We start from the raw sequence: 19,805 nt of genomic DNA on the forward strand, positions 1-19,805 counted from the left end.
TTGCTCTTATTTTTGACTTAACATGGACCAGGGAATCCCAAGGCTTTATAAAGATTACCGGCTTCAGTGTGTGGAGACATCCTAGGAGGGAGTGGTTGTGAGTTGTTTGAGAGGTTGTGGGCAGTGTGATTCGGATGAGAGCTGAGACGTCACCTCCCCTGACTCCCTGTCACTTGTGTCCTCCATCCCGGCACTGATCACCAAATCTCCTCTGACTTGATTTTTGTCTGCCTTTTCCTTCATGGAAGTAAAGGTTCTCTGAGAGTCATACTTGTGACCTTCTGATGCCTAGGACAGAGCTTGACATGTCATCAGTGCTCAGTAAACCTTGCGTGGGTGAATAAGCGGGGAAGTATGGGAGAGAAGGAGAGGAGTCTCAGCAGTTAAGACTTCTGTATATAAAGAGAGTGAAGGTGTAAGGCACACAGTTACAGATGAGACTCCTTGGGCGCTTTCTGCCGAGCCAGGCCAGGGATATTCCAGGCAAGGCATGGGCCTGCTCACCACCGACATGCAACGGAAGAATCTGAAAACCAGGGATGTTTCTTAATTTCTTTAAAAAACAAATGTTTGTGTTGTTGTAAAATATATATAACGAAATCGACCATCTTAACCATTTTTAAGCATACAGTTTGGTGGCATGAAGGACATTCGCGGTATGGTACAACCGTCACCACCATCCGTCTCCAGAACTTTTTTCATTTTCCCAAACTGAAACTCTACCCGTTCAACACTCACTCCTCACTCTGCTCTCCCCAAGTTCCAGCCAACCCACGTGGGATCCACATTCTGTCTGTAGGAATTTGCCTACTCGGGCACCTCCTGTTAGTGGGCTCGAGCAGTGTTGGTCCTTTGGTGACCGCTCATTACGGTCAGCATCCTGCCTTCACGGGTCCCACCTGTTGCAGCAGGTGTCAGAAAGTCCTTCCTTTTTATAGCTGAATAATATTCCATTGTAAGTCGACTTTCTTTTAGAAGTCAGCTCTCTCAAATGATTGGGGTAAGTAGAAACAAGGACGACAAGGATGTGTTGTGTGGAACCAGGAGAGCAGAATCCTAGGAGCTAATTCCTAGTCAGGTCATGGGGAGCAGGAGTGCTGGGAGGGCCCGGGTGCCCAGCCTGGAGGAGGGCCGGTGTTTGGCTGAATGGATGCCTGTCTTTTGCAGAGCCCTCTGGGTCCCTGGATGAACAAGGAGACTTCGTTGCCATTTCTGTGTGTCTGATGGTCTTAGTCATGGCTCTGTCCTGTGCTTGAAAAGTCCAGGCTGTTGGAGGCTGAAAGTTACCTATCATGTTCCTATGTGAGATGTCGATGTCTTGTGTTCTTTTTGGTAGGTAGTTCCCAAGGTTACCAACTGCATTATTCACACATACATTTTTTTTTTTTTTTTTTTTTGAGATAGAGTCTCTGTTCCCCAGGCTGGAGTGCAATGGTGTGATACTGGTTAACTGCAACCTCCGCCTCCTGGGCTTGAGCGATTCTCCTGCCTCAGCCTCCTGAGTAGCTGGGATTATAGGCACCTGCCACCACACCTGGCTAATTTTTATATTTTTATTAGAGACAGGGTTTTATCATGTTCGTCAGACTGGTCGCGGACTTCTGACCTCAAGTGATCCACCTGCCCTGCCCTTCCAAAGTGCTGGGATTACAGGCATGAGCCACCACGCAGGCCACACATTTTATTCTTTACCATGACCCTGTGCATTGAGTGCATTGTTCTTGCCCAGTTTTCAGGAAGCAAAAAGAAAATACAGGCAAGAACTGCAGGACTTTGAATTATCTGCCTAGATCATTCTAAGAATTGCATTGATTATGCAGTAATTGGACTCCTTTTCCTGTAGATTAATTGAGGCATGAGGTGGACTGTCTCCTCTGGTTACTGGAAGAGGACTTCCTGATTGCCTTGCTTTGAGGCAGCCAGGGTGGGGGTCCTCCTGAGAGCATGGGGCGGGTCCCAGGGGGCCCACTTCAGGGTTGCCTTTCATGAAAAACTCGTCAGACCTTTGTACAGATGGCCTTTTAATAACACTCACGGCTTAGTTTGGACTCTGGGCTGCTCCAGTAGTTTGTTGGCTCTGTTTTTGATAGCTTAAGTGCAAGGTTTTTACGTAGCCAGTAAGGTCTGTCCCATGGTCTTGAGTGAAATGGGGAGCAGGAAACCAGAAAAGAAGGAAAGTGCCAAATTGTAGCAGGAGAGGGTCAGGAGACCACCTTACCTGGGCATCGTGGGGGGCAAGGGTTCCAGCAGAGCAGGAGCTTACCTGGTGGGCAGGGGCACTGCCACATCTTGGGAGGGAGTATGTGTGTAGTTTGAAAAACTTACTTAATAGGTTAGATTTGGAAAATGGAAAAAACATCCTTTTGAAATGTTGAACATCATTAAAGCAATTTGTGATATTTTCATAAATCAAAATGTGGCATACGTTTTAAAAAATGGAGAATAGCTGGACACAGTGGCTTGCTCCTATAATCCTAGTACTTTGGGAGGTGAGGTGGGAGGGTTGCTTCAGGCCGGGAGTTCAAGACCAGCCTGGACAACATAGCGAGACCCCATTTCTACAAACAAATTTAAAAAATTAGCGGGGCCTGTTAGTGCTCCTGTGGTCCCAGCTACCCAGGAGGCTGAGATGGGACAGGACCTGGAAAGTTGAGACTGCAGTGAACTGGGATTACACTGCTGCACTTCAGCCTGGGCAACAGAGCAAGACCCTGTCTCAAAAAAAAAAAAAAAATTGGGTTTTCCAGTTTAAACAATCCTTTCCTTTCCCATACTTTATTCATTTGTTCCTCTCAACATTATATTGGTGCTTTGACTCTGGGAGAGGGAAGGAGCAAGCTGCAGGGAGCTCAGGGACTTGCCAGGGCTGCTTCAGGCATCGGCGACACCACGGGTGTGTCAGGTGCTGGCCCTGACAGAACGTTCTTTCAGAGCGTTCTTTCTGACGCACACTCTCTTATCCCTGCCCTTGACCATGGCTGGCATCTTGGTTTTCTTGCAGTCAGCATCACTGTTTGCTTTGTCTTTGGAGAGAGAATTTTATTGAGGGAGGAAATGTTCCAGGGTGGATCAGATTAGCATCTCTGTGAACTTTGTACCAGGGTAGCCAAGGAAGTGCCAACCCCATCTTTTTTTCAAGAACAGAACTCCCTGGATGCTTCAAGGAAAGTCCTGGAAGCAACCTAGTGGGAGGGAAGACAGTGCTTTTCTCTGGGTCCCCGCCCTGAGGTCCGGCGGTGCGAGTTGTCACACTTGTTTTCGGTCACGCTCAGGGTGCTGCGGCTCACATTTGTTTTCTATTATGGAGTTACTGTCACCAGGCTCTTACTGTTCTAAATGAAGTCATTTTGCTTATGCTCAAATAATTGCACTCACCCAAGGCATTCTTCCCTGAGGGTTGTTCTTTATAGTTATTTAAAAAGCAGGGACATACTGAGTCTAACTTGTAGATCTAGTAAATGCTGACATGAAAAATGATGTTAAAAACTATTTTGAAGACTGGACCTGGTTGGGGCTGGACATGGTGGCTCACGCCTGTAATACCAGCACTTTGGGAGGCCGAGGCAGGTGGATCACGAGGTCAGGAGATTGAGACCATCCTGGCTAACACAGTGAAACCTCATCTCTACTAAAAATAAAATTAGCCGGGCATGGTGGCGGGCGCCTGTAGTCCCAGCTACTCGGGAGACTGAGGCAGGAGAATGGCGTGAACCTGGGAGGCGGAGCTTGCAGTGAGCCGAGATTGTGCCACTGCACTCCAGCCTGGGCGACAGAGCAAGACTCCATCTCAAAAAAACTAAAAAAACCAGACTGGACCCGGTGACTCAAATGTCCTTTAATTCCAGCACTTTGGGAGGCTGAGGTGGGAGGATCACTTGAGGCCAAGAGTTTCAGACCGGCCTGGGTGGCATAGCAAGACCCTGTTTCTACAGGTAAAAAAAAAAAAAAAAAAAGTAGCCGGGCATGGTGGAGTGCACCTGTAGTCCTAACTACTCAAGAGGCTAAGGCAGGAAGATTGCTGAGGCCTGGGAGTTCAAGGCAGCAGTGAGCTATGATGGCACTCCAGCCTGAGTGACAGATGAGACTGTATCTTTAAATAAATACATGAATAAACCCCCCAAAACAAAAAACTGATTTTTAAGCCTGGAATCAGACTTTTCTGTAGTATCTTATAGGTTACAGAACTGGTTGCTAACTTCTGCATAAAGCAGGACTTGATTAACAAGGAAACCGTCTGGAGAGGATCTTAGCAGGCGTCTAGTTTCATCCCTTTCATTTTTAGTAGATGAAAAGACATTGACTGAGGCTGTGGGTTTCAAAAGGAGATGACTCTGGCAAATGACTTTTTATTAGATGATTCCTTAATGAAAAAAAAAAAAAACATAGGAAATGAGCACGGAGGCACCATGACTCTGTGCTGCCTGGAGCCCTCCTTCTCGGCCAGTTTTGCCGGTCTGACCCCAGTGGGTGTGCCTGCCTGCCTACTCTGGTCTCTCCCATTCTGTGAGGTCCCTGGGGGCCCACTTCAGGGTTGCCTTTCTCTGACTTCTGTGACATAGGCTAGAGCCTTGTATATCTGAATTGCCTGGGGCTGGGAGTGATCCTGATCAAAAAAATAATAAGGAAATTCAGGGAGTAAGTACTTCTGCCCTGTTTTCTGGCCCCGCATTTTCACTTCTGAGTATATTTTCCTCATCGGTAGGAGTTAGTTATCCATATTTCTTCCTTTTTCTTTTCTTAGAAAGGTTTGTTTTTCATTTCTTTCCTTTTTTTTTTTTTGGTTAAGATTTTCAAACATGTCCCAAGGTAGGGAGGAGAGTGTAAGGAAACTTGCAGAAACCTCAGTGTGCATGCATGAGAACTGAAGTTTTGCACTTCTTGAGTTATTTCTTCATTGTTATTGGGTTGTCATCATATTTGCTTTTCCAGTTCAATTGTAAAACTACATAGCTATAACTTTGATTTTGTATTTGTTTCTCTCTTCTCTTATACTGAAAATCTTGATTTCTAACAATGTTCACATAATCGTTGGTCTGTGTATCTAGTATATGTACACACACACCATTTCTAAATAATACCAATACTGCTGTTAAGAATGGTTGAATGAGATTTTAAGGTTTTGCAGCTCTGTATGGTGTTAGAAAACATTTAACTATAGGTTACTTCTTTTTATTGTGTTTCACTTTAGTGTACTTGGAAGATACTGCATGTTTTACAAATTGAAGGTTTGTGGTAACCCTAAACTGAGGAAGTCTGTTAGCACCATTTTTCCAACAGCATGTGTTCACTTTGTATCTCTGTCACAGTTTGGTAATAATTTCAGTCGTTCAGACTTCTCATTATTATTACGTCCATTAATGGTGATCTGTTATCAGTGATCTTTGTTGTTACTATTGTAATTGTTTTGGGGTGCCATGAACCATATAAGATGAACTTAATTGATAAATGTGTGTTCTGACTGCTCCACCCACTGGCCCACCCTCTTCTTGGGCATCCCTATTTCCTGAGACACAAAAGTACTGAAATTAAGCTGGGCGCAGTGGCTCACGCCTGTAATCTCAGCACTTCAGGAGGCTGAGGTGGGCAGATCACCTAAGGTCAGGAGTTCAAGACCAGCCTGACCATCATGGAGAAACATTGTCTCTATTAAAAATACAAAATTAGCCGCGCCTGGTGGCACACGCCTGTAATCCCAGCTACTCTGGAGGCTGAGGCAGGAGAATCGCTTGAACCCGGGAGGCGGACGTTGCAGTGAACTGAGATGGTGCCATTGCACTCCAGCTTGGGCAACAAGAGCGAAACTCCTTCTCAAAAAAAAACAAAAAAAACTGAAATTAGAGTAATTAATCACTCTCCAATGGCCTCTAGTGCTCAAGTGAAAGAGAATGTCGCACGTCTTTCACTTTATATCAAAAGCTAGAAATGATGAAGCTTAATGAGAAAGGCATATCAAAAATTGAGACAAGCTGAAAGCTAGGCCTCTTGGGCCAAACAGTTAAAGTTGTAAATGCAAAGGTAAAGTTCTTGAAAGAAATCAGAACTGCTACTGCAGTGAACACGTGAATGATAAGAAAGCAAAACAGAGTTAGTGCTTCTATGGAGAAAGTTTTTGTGGTCTGTATAGACGATCAAACAAGCCACAACATCCCTTTTAGCCAAAGCCTAATCCATGCAAGAGCCCTGACTTTCTTACATTCTGTGAAGGTTGAGAGATGTGAGGAAACTGCAGAAGAAAAGTTTGAAGCTAGCAGATGTTGGTTCATCAGGTTTAAGGAAAGCAGTCATCTCCATAACAAAAGTACAAGGTGAAGCAGCAAGTACTGATGGAGAAGCTGCAGTGAGTTATAATATCCAGAAGATCTAGCAGAGCTCATTGATGAAGGTGGGCCATGCTACGCAACCGACAACCAATTTTAAAACAATGTAGATGAAAGAGCCTTCTGTTGGAAGACGATGCTATCTAAGAATTTTATAGCTGGAGAGGAAAAGTTAGTGCCTGGCTTCAAAGCTCTTCTTGATAGGGGCTAACGTGCCTGGTGACTTCAAGTTGAAGTCAGTGCTCATTGACCATTCTGAAAATCCTAGGGCCCTTGAGAACTATGGTAAATGTATTCTGCCTGTGCTTTATAAATGGAACAACAAAGCCTGCGTGACAGCACATCTGTTGATAGCATAGTTTACTGAATATCTGAAGCCTACTGATAAGATTTGGGTACTTTGTCCCCTCTGAATCTCATGTTGAAATGTGACCTCCAACGTCGGTGGTGGGCCTAGTTGGGAAGTGTTTGGGTCGTGGGGGCAGATCCCTCATGAATGGCTTAGTGCGTAGGTCCCCAACCCACGGGCCGCAGATCAGTACCAGTTTGGTACCAATTTGTGGCTTGTTAGGAACTGGGCCGCAAGGGAGGAGGGGAGCGGCAGGCAAGCGCACATTCCTGCCTGAGCTCTGCCTCCTGTCAGATCAATGGTGGCATTAGACTGTCATAGGAGTGTGACCCCCTTTTGTGAACTGTGCATGTGAGGCATCTGGGTTGAGTGCTCCTTATGGGACTCTGACCAATGCCTGATGAGGATCTGAGGTGGAACAGTTTCATCCCGAAACCATCCCCCATGGTCTGTGGAAACATTGTCTTCCACAAAATCGGTCTCTGATGCCAAAAATTTGGGGACTGCTGGCTTCGTGCCATCCCCTTGGTGGTGAGTGAGTTCTTGCTCAGTTCCCGAGAGATTTGGTTGGCTAAGAGAGCTTGGGGCCTCTCCTTTCTCTCTCTTGTGCTCTCTCTTGTGCGCGCGCTCTCTCTCTCTCGCTCTCTCCTCTCTCTCTCTGTCTCTCCCTCCCCCCCCCACCCCGTCTCTCCCTCTCTCCCCTACTCCTTATGACACATCTGCTCCCCCTTTGCCTTCTGCCATGATTGTAAGCTTCCTGAGGCCTCACCAGGAGCAGATGCTGGTGCAATTGTTTTCCATACAGCCTGCAGAACTGTGAGCCAAATAAACCTCTTTCCTTTATAAATTACCCAGCCTCAGGTATTCCTTTATAGCAATGCAAACAGACGAACACACGTATTGTTGAGACCTAATGCTCAGAAAAAAAAGATTCCTTTCAAAGTATTAATGCTCATTGGCAATGCACCTGGTTACCCAAGAGCTTGATGGAGAGGTACAAGGAGATTAATGTTGCTTTCATGCCTGCTAATACAACGTCCATTCTGTAGCCCATGGGTCAAAGAGTAATTTTGACTTTCAAGTCTTATTATTTAAGAAATACATTTCATAAGGCTATAGTTGCATAGATAGTGATTCTTCTGATTCATCTGGACAAAGTAAATTGAAAACCTTCTGGAAAGAATTCACCATTTTATTTTATTTTTTGATTCTTTTATAGTCCGTTTATTTTAGGTCTTTAAAAACACTTTTAAATTTCACACAGCAAATTTTAAATCATATAAGGAAGCATATTTGAACTTAGTGAATTTAATCTGTGTTCATTGAAAACTTTTTTTCCCTGCAAACTTTTAAAATGAGAGTACAATAGTAAAGTACTTAAAATTAAACTGGGGAAAAACACATGCACGCTTTTCTCCATTATTTACTGCTCTGATCTAGACCTTAATTAAATTTCTAAAATATGTAATACCTTTCATCATTCTTAAATTCTATTACCAAATAATGGTTAGTGTTACAGAAAGTTATTCTCCAAGTACCCAAAGCTTTACATTTACTTAATATCTGAGAAAATATCACCTACCAATCAATAACAATTAACTAAAGAATGATCACATTTCTAGCCTCCTTTACAGGGCCTAATAACTTAACCAGGCCTTAAGGCCTGTGATAATTTAAATTTCCTATTATTGACTGAGACAAACCCTGAAGAATTACATTCAGAATTTACAAAAATACTCTTAGCAATGGATCTATTACAGGCTTAGGTGCAGTCTTTTATAATTAAAAATCCAAATTTAATATGTATATTTACCTCCTGGGGTCTTTCAAGTCCATATCATTTAGGCTTATATAGATAATTATGGTAACCATTTTTAGGTTTGTAATTGTTTGATACCCAGATGATAAAGGCAGAAATGTAATTCTCAAGTCCTTGAAATTAATGTAATTAAAAGCTTAGCTGACTGCAGAGTAGGTGAGGGTTTCTTAAAAATCAGATTTGTTGACTGGGCGAGGTGGCTCACGCCTGTAATCCCAACACTTTGGGAGGCTGATGCAGGCAGATCACCTGAGGTCAGGAGTTCGAGACTAGCCTGGCCAACATTGTGAAACCCCATCTCTACTAAAACTGCAAAACTTAGCAGGGCATGGTAGTGGGCACCTGTAATCCTAGCTCCTGGGGAGACTGAGGCAGAATTGCTTGAACCTGAGAGGCGGAGTTTGCAGTGAGCTGAGATGGCGCCACTGTACTCCAGCCTGGGTGACAGAGCGAGACTCCCATCTCAAAAAAAAAAAAAAAAAGATTTGTTTTAAGACACAGTTTTCTCATTACTGGTAGGATTGGTTGGTCATAAAGATATTTAATAGTATTTAACATAACCTAGCATAGAAAATTGGTTAAAAAAAGTTTTTTAAAATTAGGTAATGTAAAAAGCCAACATGAACTTTATGCAGGATTGGAATATATCTTCAAATTCAGGCTTTTAATAAAATCGTAGGCCAGGCGCAGTGGCTCATGCCTGTAATCCCAGCACTTTGGGAGGCCGAGGCGGGTAGATCAGCTGAGGTCAGGAGTTCAAGACCAGCTTGGCCAACATGGTGAAACCCCATCTCTACTAAAAATACTAAAAATTAGCTGGGCGTCGTGGTGGGTGCCTGTAATCCCAGCTGCTCAGGAGACTGAGGCAGGAGAATCTCTTGAACCGGGAGGTGGAGGTTGCAGTGAGCCGAGATCATGCCATTATACTCCAGCCTGGGCAACGGGCAAAACTCTGTAAAAAAAAAAAAAAAAAAAAAAAAAAAAAAAAAAAAAGTAAACATGTTCTGTATATAAATATTGTATTTAGTTCCTTGTGTCCAAGAATGTTATCTATAAAACGGAAAGCAATAAGAATAGTGAATGATAATTTAATTTGCAATTCTAAAAACATGACTTGAGAAAAAAATCCCATAAAACTTGGTTCAAAGTTTAACTGCTTATGTTTAATACAAATCAGAGTGTTTAAATTCATAATACAAGTTCTATCAGTCTTGGGCATTTTAATATTATTTGTATGAATATTATCAATTTTATTGATATTATTAACAAATACTACTTTCAGTGTACAGATGTACCTTATTTTCTAGTTATTATTTGTTTTTTTTTTTTTTTGGGGACGGAGTCTTGCTGTTTTTTTGGGACGGAGTCTTGCTCTTGTCGCCCAGGCTGGAGTGTAATGGTGCGATCTCCACTTACTGCAGCCTCTGCCTCCCAGGTTCAAGCGATTCTCCTGCCTCAGCCTCCTGAGTAGCTGGGATTACAGGCACCCATCACCACACTCAACTAATTTTTGTATTTTTAGTAGAGACAGGGTTTCACCATGTTGGCCAGGCTGGTGTCAAACTCCTGACCTCAGGTGATCTGCCCGCCTTGGCCTCCCAAAGTGCTGGGATTACAGGCGCGAGCCACCGCGCTCAGCCAAGTTATTGTTTAATAGTAGATAAGGTAGATTGTTCCCTGAAGTGCTAAGTTATCATCCAGTGGGTTATTTGCCATTGTTCCCTTTCTGCCTTTTCTTGTTGGCAAATTGTATCCTGTGCTGCTTGGTGCATTTTCTTTTCTTTCTTTCTTTTTTTTTTTTTTTGAGATGGAGTCTTGCTCTGTCGCCCGGGCTGGAGTGCAGTGGCTGGATCTCAGCTCACTGCAAGCTCCGCCTCCCGGGTTCACGCCATTCTCCTGCCTCAGCCTCCCATGTAGCTGGGACTACAGGTGCCCGCCATCTCGCCCGGCTAGTTTTTTGTATTTTTAGTAGAGACGGGGTTTCACCGGGTTAGCCAGGATGGTCTCGATCTCCTGACCTCGTGATCCGCCCGTCTTGGCCTCCCAAAGTGCTGGGATTACAGGCTTGAGCCACTGCGCCTGGCCTTGGTGCATTTTCTCTAGTGTTACCAGAGTCAGAGATTTTAAGGGTAAAAGTGTGAGTTTACATACCATCACTGTGGTTACATCTTCCAGAGATGACTACCTTTGTTTTGAAAGATCTTCCTGGAACACTGACTTCACTTCCACCATATCTGAATTGCTAGATACAGTTAAGTTTTTTTCCTGAACGTTCTGGTCTTTCTTCTGCAACTTTGGACTTCCAAACTGGTATTACCAAGATGACTGAGAGTTCTCGACTCAAGCCTACAGGAGAAAAGATGCATCCCTTCGCAGGTGTCTCAGCTGCTGCTGTAGGTCATAGTCAGGATTTGCCATCTTAGATGCCTGAGGCACGTTTGTGATTCTTGGAAGGAGGTCAAAATGCCAACTTTTTTTTTTTTTTTTTTTTTTTTTTTTTTGAGACGGAGTCTTGCTCTGTCACCCAGGCTGGAGTGCAGTGGCCAGATCTCAGCTCACTGCAAGCTCCGCCTCCCGAGTTTAGGCCATTCTCCTGCCTCAGCCTCCCGAGTAGCTGGGACTACAGGCGCCCGCCACCTCGCCCGGCTAGTTTTTGTATTTTTTTAGTAGAGACAGGGTTTCACCGTGTTAGCCAGGATGGTCTCGATCTCCTGACCTCGTGATCCGCCCGTCTCGGCCTCCCAAAGTGCTGAGATTACAGGCTTGAGCCACCGCGCCCGGCCAATACCAACATTAATAGGAGTTTGGAAGAAGTTGATTCTAATCCTCATGGATGACTTTGAGGGCTTCAGGGATTCAAGGCTTCAGTGGCGGGAGTCACTGCAGATGTGATGGAAACAGCAAGAGAACTGGAATTAGAAGTGGAGCCTGAAGATGGGACTGAATTGCTGCACTCTTATTAAACTTGAATAAATGAGGAGTTGCTCCTTATCGATAAGCAAAGAAAGTGGCTTCTAGAGAGGGAAACTTCTCCTGGTGAAGAGGCTGTTGAAACATTGTTGAACGCTTCAGACATTGCTGAAATAACAACAAAGGATTTAGAATATTTCATAAACCTTAGTTCATAAAGCAGCAGTTTGAGAGAATTAACTCCAAATTTGAAAGAAGTTTTACTGTGGGCAAAATGCTATCAACAGCATCTTCGTGAACAGGAGAGTCAGTCATGCAAGAAACTTCATTGTTGTCTTATATTGAGAAATTGTCACAGCCACCCCAACTTTCAGCAACCAGCACACTGATGAGTCAGCAGCCATCAACATTGAGGCAAGACCCTCCACCAGCACAAAGATTACGACTTGCTAAAGGCTCAGATAATCATGAACATTTTTTTTAAGCCATAAAGTATTCTCTAGGTAAGGCATGTACTTCTTAAAAGACATAATGCTTTCGCACACTGAATAGACTACGGCATGCCGCGAACATAATTTTTATATGCATTGGGAAATTTAAAAACCTATGAGTGACTCACTTTTTTATTTGCTTTATTGTGGTGGTCTAGAACCAAACCCACAATATCTCCAAAGTATGCCTCTCCCTAATCTCAATGTCCCCCATGACAATCTGTGAAAACTGTTCTTCAAGCTTGTTCCTCTGTGATTGTCACCACTGTTCTCGAAGAGAGAACATTTTCCTCTTCCCATGCAGTATTTGGAACAAAATGCCTTAAAGGCCAGCACAGTACATTGTCATGGCTGTATGTCTACCTTATAAGAGAGGAGGATTCATTATTTTAATAGCCAACTGGTTGTTTAGATTTAGCAAGGTGCGTTTGGTGTAAGAACTGAAGTCGTAAACACTCTGCCAGCCAGAAAGCACCTTCCTCCCATAGCCACTGGCTGTATCTCCAACACCATACAAATACATGGTCAGAGGCCACCAGAAACAGCAGGAGAGAGGAGATGGAGGATTCATAATTATGCGATTGCACACTTAATAGACTACAGTATAGTGTCAATATAACTTTGTTTTTTTTTTTTTTTTTGAGATAGTCTCGCTCTGTCGCCCAGGCTGGAGTGCAGCGGGACTCGATCTCCGCTCTCTGCAACTTCTGCCTCCTGGATTCAAGAAATTCTCTGCCTCAGCCTCCCAAGTAGCTGAGATTACAGGTGCATGCCACTACACCTGGCTAATTTTTGTATTTTTAGTAGAGACGGGGTTGCACCATGTTGGCCAGGCTGGTCTCAAACTCCTGACCTTGTGATCTGCCCACCTTGGCCTCCCAGTGTGCTGAGGTTACAGGCATGAGCCACTGCACCAGGCCAGTATACGCACTGGGAAGCCAAAAAAATTTGTGTGACTTGGTCTATTGTGATATTTGCTTCATTTCATGGGTCTGGAACTGAACCCACAATATTTTTGAGGTATTCCTGTACATATGTGTAATCAAAACACTGTTTAATTGGTTATTTTTTCTGTGCAATTATTTTAATAACCCAATAGTTAACTTTGTACATTTTTTAAGAATTGATTTTTCCCCCATATTGATTTAATTTAATTTAAATACCATATTTTTCGTTTCTAAAGATTTGAGTTGGGTCTTCTTAAATGTCTTCCATTTGATTTGGCTTAACAGGCTTGTGCCTTCTTCTACCATTTGAACATACGGAATATATTTATTTTTATTTTATTTTATTTTATATTTTTGAGACGTAGTCTTGCTCTTTTGCCCAGGCTAGAGTGCAGTGCCGTGATCTCGTCTCACTGCAACCTCCACCTCCCGGGTTCAAGCAATTCTCTTGCCTCAGCCTCCGAGGAGCTGGGTCTACCAGCGCCCGCCACCACACCTAACTAATTTTTGTATTTTTTAGTAGAGATGGGGTTTCACCATGTTGGCCAGGCTGGTCTCAAACTCCTGACCTCAGGTGATCTGCCTGCCTCTGCCTCACAAAGTGTTGGGATTATAGGCGTGAGCCACTGTGCCTGGCCTTAGAGTATAATTATAATAGCTGTTTTATGTCTTGGTCCACTGACTGTACTTTTTGTGTCATTTCTGACTCTGTTTCTACTTACTGATTTTTCGTTTGATCATAGATCATGTTTTTCCTGTGTCTTCTATTCCTGCTTTTATTTCTGGAAAGTGTGTCTACTGGTACTAATACAAGGACATTTTAATGACCATTTCAGTTATAAATTAAAAGGCTATTTTACTTTTACTGTCAGAGATTAAGTTTGTCTGTTTTTCACTTTTAGGACTCTTTAATTTCACTTGAAGGCAAAAAAAAGCCGAGGACATTTTGTAAAAGGAAACATTTAAAGCTTATTTTCTTAAACTGTATAGTGAAAAATATAACCGACTAAAAATCTTGTAAATCATGATGATGGGATGATCATTGAACTTTTTATATGTTCTTGTAAAGATACTGCTTTCGACTTACAGATTAGATGTTACCGTATCCACTGGAAGAATGTCAGCTTTCTGAAAATCAAAGGCTTTTTGTTCCAACCCTTTCCTTCCTTAAAGTGTAATTTTTGCTTGAATTCTTTGATCCTGAGTTACCCTGCACAGGGTGAGTGTTGAGTGAGATTTGGGAATGAAACTGCCATGGCAGTTGACTTTTAACTAGCTCCTTTGTAGTCTGTATGGCTTTTAGCCCAGGCATTTAGACAGTAGATGGTTAGTGTTTGGCCTGTAGAGAAATGTCCTGTCATTTCAGAGGAACAGATCTGAACTAAGCACACAGAATGCCCGTTTTATTGTTGATTAAGACTTAGGTGGCTGGAGAAGGCACTTAATTCAGTTGGATATTGACTGTGCAGAGAGAAACAGCTGCTTTTGAAAACAAGCTTAGATCAAGTTCTTTGTGGCAGTGTGCATGCAGAAGCTGTGGGCATAGACAATGAGATGCTTGTTTTATTTCCTGAAAATACCTCTGGGAAAAACCTAAGAGAATAAACATTATGTGTACGTTTCAGTGTGACTCAGCCACTGGGAGCTTCCATCCATGACGATGTCACAGGCAGAGCCAGGCCCGAGTCAGATGAACTGGCTTTTGGGTTGGTTATTTTCTTCACTTTGTTCTTCTCACCTAGAACATTAAAATACTGGCAGTTACCTTGTAATATTTTATGGAGATAAGTGACATTATGTGTATGGTATATGGAACAAAATTCCTGACACACGTCAGGCATCCAGAAAATGTCCTCTGTTGACCTCCTCTGGTTGTTCTTAGAACATGGATTTGGTTACTCCTAAGTCATCAGTGTTGTTTGTTTTGTGGCCTTACCTGAGGTTCCTCATACTGAATTTTAGTTTTGCAGAGGTATTTATAACTCTGACTTTTGACTTCTTATGTGGGTGAAATTTAAGATCCACTGGACTTTCATTGTCTTAGATAATGAAAAAGTATTTTTTTTTGAAAAATTGGAGGTCTTAATAAGACAGGCATAATTTTGCTAATTGGACTTCCATGACAGTCCACAATCTTCCTATACATTTTGGTTTTAGACAGCTGCATTAGCTTGCTAGTGCTGCTCCTTACCTCTACCTCCCGCCCACTACACACATACACTGAGTGGCTTAAAAAACAAGAATTTATTTCTCACAGTTGTGGAGACTGGGAAGTCCGGGCTCAAGGTGCCAGCAGGGTTGGCCTCTGGTGAGGTCTCCTCTCTCCTTGGATTGCAGACAGCAACCTTCTCTCTGTATCCTCACGTGGCCTTTTCTCTGTGGATGCACTAACCTGGTGTCTCTCCTTACAAGGACACCAGGCATGCCAAACTAGTAATGACCTTATTTAACCTTATACCTCCTTAAAAGTGCTATCTCCAAACATCCTCCCATTGGGAGCTGGGGCTTCAACATGAATTTTGGAGAGACAAAATTCAGGCCACAATAGCAGCTCTCCTCTGTCTTGGTTTTGGAAAGTCAGCAGAAGCTGCAGTGAGAACATTGCTGTGGTACTGGGTTTATTTGTAGGCTTTTTATCATCCTGCGTCTTCAATGGATGACACATTCTCACTTTGTTTTCTCTTCTCTACCCTTTGCACTGCTTGTATGTCTACAATGCAGTGGCTTTCAATCTTTTTTTGACCATGACCTACAGACAGAAATATATTCACGTGTGTGTGCATAACTCAAACATTATTTTACAAATCAGTAGCTCTTCTTAGGAGTTGGCATATATTCTGTTTTGTATTATTATGATTTTTTTTTTTTGAAGAAAGGTATTTTGAGATGTGCTACTTTATGTAGTTTGAAAACCACTGCTGTAGTGTAGTTTCAGAACTGTGGTATGTGACATATATTGAAGGACTTTCCCTTTTAATCTTTTGCGGTCATGGATGTGTGGTCGGCTTGCATTGATTTGTGGAATTCGTGGAACCCATCGTAAGACTTTCCTGTAGAGGAAATTATAGTCTGGAAAATTTCCCTGCCATTTGGCAACTTCTGTAGGAAATAGAAGCCAGTAGGGTGGAAAAGTTTCATCATATTGATTGTCTTTGCTGGGAGAAGCATACAATTATGTCTTATATTCAGAAGCAGGGTAGATTGGAACAAAACCTTACTATGACTCAGTGATAGATTTTTTTTATGTGTGGTTTATTTTCTTTTTTAAGGTGTGGGTTGGTTTTTGTGTTAGAATTATCTTTCTCTATGATTAGCTCCTTCCCAGTAGGTAGAATGAATTTTTTAAAGAATAAAAGTCTAGTTTTTTGATGACGTTGTCCCAAATCTTAATTCCATAGGGATATGTTATGTTGGGGCTTGATGATAATTTATTCATGTTATCTAAAGTTATCAGTTGAGGAAGACGCATGCGGTTAGCTGGGTTAGCTGTTACCAGTTAATGGTGTTAGCCTCTGTGAACTTAATAGCAGGATAAATGAAAAACTGTATCAGGTCGCCCGAAAGGATGCATTTGGGAGGATGGGAGTGGAGGGAGAGAGCTTGCTGTAAGTGGAAGCACAGAGTATCTCTTTTAATGCCCAGCCATAGCAAGAACTGGGTCTGAGGGTGATGTAAACGATACTTAAAAATTCAAAATTCAAATGTGGCCGGGCGCGGTGGCTCACGCTTGTAATTCCAGCACTTTGGGAGGCCGAGGCAGGCAAATCACAAGGTCAGGAGTCTGAGACCATCCTGGCTAACACGGTGAAACCCCGTCTCTACTAAAAATATAAAAATTAGCGGGCGTGGTGGCGGGCACCTGTAGTCCCAGCTGCTGGGGAGGCTGAGGCAAGAGAATGGCGTGAACCTGGGAGGTGGAGCTTGCAGTGAGCCAAGATTGTACCACTGCACTCCAGCCTGGGTGACAGAATGAGACTCTGTCTCAAAAAAAAAAAAAAAAAAAAAATTCAAATGTAGCAGGGCCAGGCGCGGTGGCTCACGCCTGTAATCCCAGCACTCTGTGGGGCCAAGGCAGACAGATCACGAGGTCAGGAGTTCAAGACCAGCTTGACCAACATGGTGAAACCGTATCTCTACTAAAAATACAAAAATTAGCCAGGCTGGGGTGGTGTGTACCTGTGGTCCCAGCTATTTGGGAGGCTGAGATGGGAGAATCTCTTGAACCCAGGAGACAGAGTTACAGTGAGCCGAGATTGCACCACTGCACTGCAGCCTGGGCGACAGAGAGAGACTCTATCTCCCAAAAAAAAAAAAAAAAAAAAAAAAAAATTCAAATATAGCTTTTTATAGAAGGACCCCAGAGTACTTCCAGGTTGTAGAGAGTCATTTCATGCCCTGGTTTGCCCTTCATTTGACATGATTTTGGACAAATACTTGAGCCTCCATTTCCTCACTCAGTCTTGGTCACACATCAGTGAGATCGCATCTGGAACAGACCAGCACCACAAAGGTGAGTTTTCTCCCTGCTTTAGTTCGTCTTTGTTCCTGCAACTCTTGGTTCTCTCTTCTTCTGGATCAGTGAGAGGGTCCATGAAAACAAATAGCAAAAAATCGAGGTCCCATAAAATGCTCCCTTTTCAGCTTATTCTTCACTTTTTTTTTTCTTCAGTATTCTGAGTAATGGGTTTTATTGTAATGGATAATAAAGGATAAAGACCTAGAAAGAAAAGGTCTTAAAGTGCCAAGGAAAAGCAGAGCCCTGGGCTACCCCAGGTGTTTGTGCAAGATTAGCAGCTTGGGTGGAACCCAACTTAGTGATGTGATAGACACCATTGTTGACCCACTGGATTTAGAGAAGGGTGTTCTTGTGGCTGACACCTACACACCTGCCACCTGGGGACACTGAACAGGGCAGGGAGACTTAAGCCAGTGGCAGGTAAACCAGATGTACCCCTAAGTCGGGTCAGCGTGGCGTGTGTTACAACCAGCTGAGGAACGAAGCAGATGCTCTGAGCCTCAGTGCAGGTGGGGAAAGTCAGAAGCTTCAAGAGAGTCATGCTGGGAAGCCTGGAGTAGCTGGGTTTGATTTTGTTTTAAAACACACTTTCCCAGTTGTAAGAGGGATGGCGAGCCTGAAGGGCCAGGGGTTTCGTGATACCGCGGGAACCCTCCCAGACGGCAGGAAGAGGAGAGCAAGAGGACCGGGACCCTCACCGCAGAGGGAGCTTCTGCTGCACCTGAGTGGGCTGCTCCTTGGGCTTCTGTGATCCTTGGAGAGCAGGACACAGGAGGTGGGACCGAGGGGCAGTAGGGCAAGGTCACTGGCCAAGGGCTCTTGGTGCAGGGACGGGGGAGTCATGGCCTGTGAATAGAGACCTCGGGCAGAGAGAAGCCTGGGCCCTCCCAGCTCTAATGGGAACGCTGGCTTTAGTGATGACTGAAGGATACTGCTTTGGCCAATGCCTTGCCCCAAAATGGGGGAAAATTCAAAAATAAGCACCATTGTTTTAAACTTTTGTTATTCCTTATGAAGTATTCTATTAGATACTTCTTTTTATTCCTTCCCTAAGTGTCTGCTCAGAACAACAGTCCTACTACAGATAGATGTTTTTCGTTCTCATGGACCCCAAAGCAGCCACAAGTCCAGAGCCAGTCCCCTGGCACCTTCTTGTGTGGGGTGTTTATATTTACATTCAAGGGAGAGGAAGGCTGCATATAACATGCGGAGAGAAAGATGACTAAGCAAAATGCATGCGTGGCTTTTTTTTTTTTCTTTTGAGACAGAGTCTCGCTCTTGTCACCCAGGCTGGATTGCAATGGCGTGGTCTCGGCTCACTGCAGCCTCCTCCTCCCAGGTTCGAGTGATTCTCCTGACCTAGCCTCCCAAGTAGGTGGGGTTAGGGGGGCCTACCACCACGCCTGGTTAATTTTTGTGTTTTTAGTAGAGATGGAGTTTTATCATGTTGGCCAGGCTGGTCTCAAACTCCTGTCCTCAAGTGATCCACTCACCTCGGCCTCCCAAAGTGCTGGGATTACAGGCGTGAGCCACTGTGCCCGGTCCATATCTGGCTTTTGGGTAAGTGGTGGGTGGCTCTGGGCACCATATCCCTCTCACACTGGCTAAATGATTCAGCTCTGTTGTTCGTCTCATTTCTTTGAGGTTAGAATATCTCCTGCTTCCCATTTTGGAAACCTGCCTACACTAGAAACACCTGATGCCCACATGTTTTTGTTGTCCAGGACCGTGTGTGCTTCTAGTCAGTGGACCTTGTTGAGCATCTGCTGCGTGCCAGGCCCTTCATGAGGAACTGGGAACAGTCCCTGTGTCAAAGTGCCCGTTGTCCAGTAGAGATGATGAGAATAGAGAGGAAATACAACTAAAATGACTAAGCTTTTTGCTTAATGCTTTAATAATGTGGTGATTAAAAAATGTTGTCATTGAAAGAAATGAATTTACTGCCTATGATTTAATGCCTTTGTGTTTCTGTTTTAACATGTACTGTAAGACCTCTTTTTATGTATGTTTTTAACGGCCATTGCTGTAAATGCTGTGAAGTATACATTTGTAAGCTGTAAATTTCCTAGGCCATTGCTTGTTGTGTTGCAGCAATGTTGGGTGCAAGTGGCAGCCCCTGGGGCCTTCAGCAGAGCCCTGGCAAGAGGCTCTTTGCTCCATGGACTTGGGCTTCGGCACCTCTTGAAGGGACTCTTCTTTTCATGGGAGAACTTTGCAAGGCTGCTCAGGATTGGTCTGCCGTTCTGGGCTTGTTCCATGCTGGAGTAGCTGAATAATTAGAAATGTTTCTGTCGTTTGAGTGGAGATGGTCGGAGTTCTGTGCGTTAGTAGGGTGGGTCGGATGGTCACAGAACAGTCCCAGCGGTCACTCACTTGGCCACCTGGCCCATCCGTGTGGCAGTAGGAGTGATGCTTGCACATCCCACTGCTGCGGGGAGGGGCACCACAGCCCTGAT

The 19,805-nt window shown here is 43.8% G+C and overlaps 1 protein-coding gene across 4 annotated transcripts in view; it reads left to right on the forward strand.

The window, feature by feature from the left end:
• Positions 1-19,805, forward strand: part of TBC1D8 (TBC1 domain family member 8) — a 135,981-nt gene that overhangs the window by 66,991 nt on the left and 49,185 nt on the right. The window contains exon 1 of one of the 4 annotated variants that reach the window (XM_030920747.1): positions 18,891-18,909. The exons of the other annotated variants lie outside the window; for them this stretch is intronic. The gene's annotated coding sequence lies outside the window, so the exon portion shown is untranslated. Of the gene's footprint in view, positions 1-18,890; positions 18,910-19,805 lie in introns of those variants that run through there. 4 annotated transcript variants of the gene reach the window in all.

Source organism: Rhinopithecus roxellana, chromosome 17 (genome assembly GCF_007565055.1).
Source record: "Rhinopithecus roxellana isolate Shanxi Qingling chromosome 17, ASM756505v1, whole genome shotgun sequence".
Taxonomy (NCBI): Eukaryota; Metazoa; Chordata; class Mammalia; order Primates; family Cercopithecidae; genus Rhinopithecus; species Rhinopithecus roxellana.